The following is a 2364-nucleotide window of genomic DNA, read 5'->3' as shown; positions in this document are numbered from 1 at the left end:
TGCTCCGAGCCCGGGGTGATAGAGAACCGTGAACGCCGCGGTTAAAGACCTCGGGTATCGCAGTGGGCGGAATGAGACTTAGAGGAATGATGACGGAGCCAGGAAGGGCCTCCCCTGGAGGTCCCATGGCCGAGAAAAGTGCCCCGAGCCCGGGGTGATAGAGAACCGTGAACGCCGCGGTTAAAGGCCTCGGGTATCGCAGTGGGCGGAATGAGACTTAGAGGAATGATGACGGAGCCATGAGGGGCCCCCCCTGGAGGTCCCATGGCCGAGAAAAGTGCCCCGAGCCCGGGGAGATAGAGAACCGTAAAGCGCGCGGGTTTGGGGCTCGGGTCTTCCAGTGGGCGGAGTGAGACTTAAAGGAATATTGACGGAGCCATGAAGGGCCCCCCCTGGAGGTCCCATGGCCGAGAAAAGTGCTCCGAGCCCGGGGAGATAGAGAACCGCAATGCACGCGGGTTTGAGGCTCAGGTCTTCCAGTGGGCGCTCGTTCCAGCGGCGCGGGCTGGATGGTTTAGTCCGAGGAGGAGTGCTTAAGTGTGGGCCGGATAGGTTCGAGAGGTGCGCTGGGTTGGTGGAGGTCCAGCCCCGGAGGTTTGGAGCGGGGCGATGTAGCGAGCGAGGCCGAGTCGGGTGAGCCTGGGCCGGGCATGGGCGTTGGCGGCGATGGGGGTCTTCTCCCCGGAGGTTTGGAGCGGGCGATGGAGCGAGCGAGGCCGAGTCGGGTGAGCCTGGGCCGGGCATGGGCGTTGGCAGCGACGGGGGTGTCTTCCCCGGAGGTAAGTACCGTGGGGGGCAAGCGTGAGATATTCCAGGCCGGGAAAAGTGAGCTAAATTCGGCAAAGCGTTGTTAAAAAGGGGGGTCGGTTGATTTTTTTGTTAAATCTAAACGAACAAAGGGTGCGAGGCGTGAAAATTGCATTCAGCCGTGATTTTTTGGCAAAGTGCTAACCCTAGTGTTCTCCCAGTGGGACGTTTTAAAGTAGGACTTAGAAAAATTTCTGACCCTCTTCGCCCTAGGTAGCAAGCCCAAAACGGAGCACCTCGGAGAGGTAAAAATTCAGAGGGCATGGGGGTTTCCAGTGCGGTGCCGTCAGGACATTAGGGTTCCTTTAGAAAAGACGAAAGTTTGGGTACACCGTATGTAACTATGACAAGCCCAAGGCTCTGGTTCGCCTGTGGGCATGAATATAGTGAGATTTCCGCGTTATCTCACTGGAGGTGACCCCGGAACGGTTCAAAACCTAAGTCGAGACTTCCATGGGACCCCGGCGATGGGAGTTTGAAGCCCGAGGAGTGACGCCCTCTGGGCTAAGGTTGGTGGTAGGTTCGGCCCCCCTTTCTGGAGGTCTAAACTGACTTCCATGGACCCCGGTGATGCGAATTTGATGCCCGATGAGGAGCACACCTCTGGGCTAAGGGTGGTGGTATGCTCGGCCCCCCCCCTCTGGATGTTTAAACTGACTTCCATGGACCCCGGTGATGCGAATTTGATGCCCGAGGAGTGACTCACCTCTGGGCTAAGGGTGGTGGTATGCTCGGCCCCCCCCTCTGGAGGTCTCGAATGACTTCCATGGACCCCGGTGATGCGAATTTGATGCCCGATGAGGAGCACACCTCTGGGCTAAGGGTGGTGGTATGCTCGGCCCCCCCTCTGGAAGTCTAAACTGACTTCCATGGACCCCGGTGATGCGAATTTGATGCCCGAGGAGTGACTCACCTCTGGGCTAAGGGTGGTGGTATGCCCAGCCCCCCCTCTGGAGGTCTCGAATGACTTCCATGGACCCCGGTGAAGCGTATTTCATGCCCGATGAGGAGCACACCTCTGGGCTAAGGGTGGTGGTAAGCCCGGCCCCCCCTCTCTGGAGGTCTAGATTGACTTCCATGGACCCCGGTTAAGCGTATTTCATGCCCGAGGAGTGACGCCCTCTGGGCTAAGGGTGGTGGTATGCCCGGCCCCCCCTCTGGAGGTCTCCAAAACCTAAGTCGAGACTTCCATGGACCCCGGTTATCCGAATTTCATGCCCGAGGAGTGACGCCCTCTGGGCTTAGGGTGGTGGTAAGCCCGGCCCCACTCTCTGGAGGTCTAAACTGACTTCCATGGACCCCGGTGATCCGAATTTCATGCCCGAGGAGTGACGCCCTCTCGGCTAGGGTGGTGGTAAGTGCAGCCCCCCCTCTCTGGAGGTCTAAAATGACTTCCATGGACCCCGGTGAAGCGAATTTCATGCCCGAGGAGTGACGCCCTCTCGGCTAGGGTGGTGGTAAGCCAGGCCCCCCCTCTCTGGAGGTCAAAACTGACTTCCATGGACCCCGGTATAGCGTATTTCATGCCCGAGGAGTGACGCCCTCTGGGCTAAGGGT

The sequence above is a fragment of the Hoplias malabaricus genome, unplaced genomic scaffold (genome assembly GCF_029633855.1).
Source record: "Hoplias malabaricus isolate fHopMal1 unplaced genomic scaffold, fHopMal1.hap1 scaffold_29, whole genome shotgun sequence".
Lineage (NCBI taxonomy): Eukaryota > Metazoa > Chordata > Actinopteri > Characiformes > Erythrinidae > Hoplias > Hoplias malabaricus.
The sequence above is the reverse complement of the archived record's forward strand: the minus strand, read 5'-3'. Positions refer to the sequence as shown.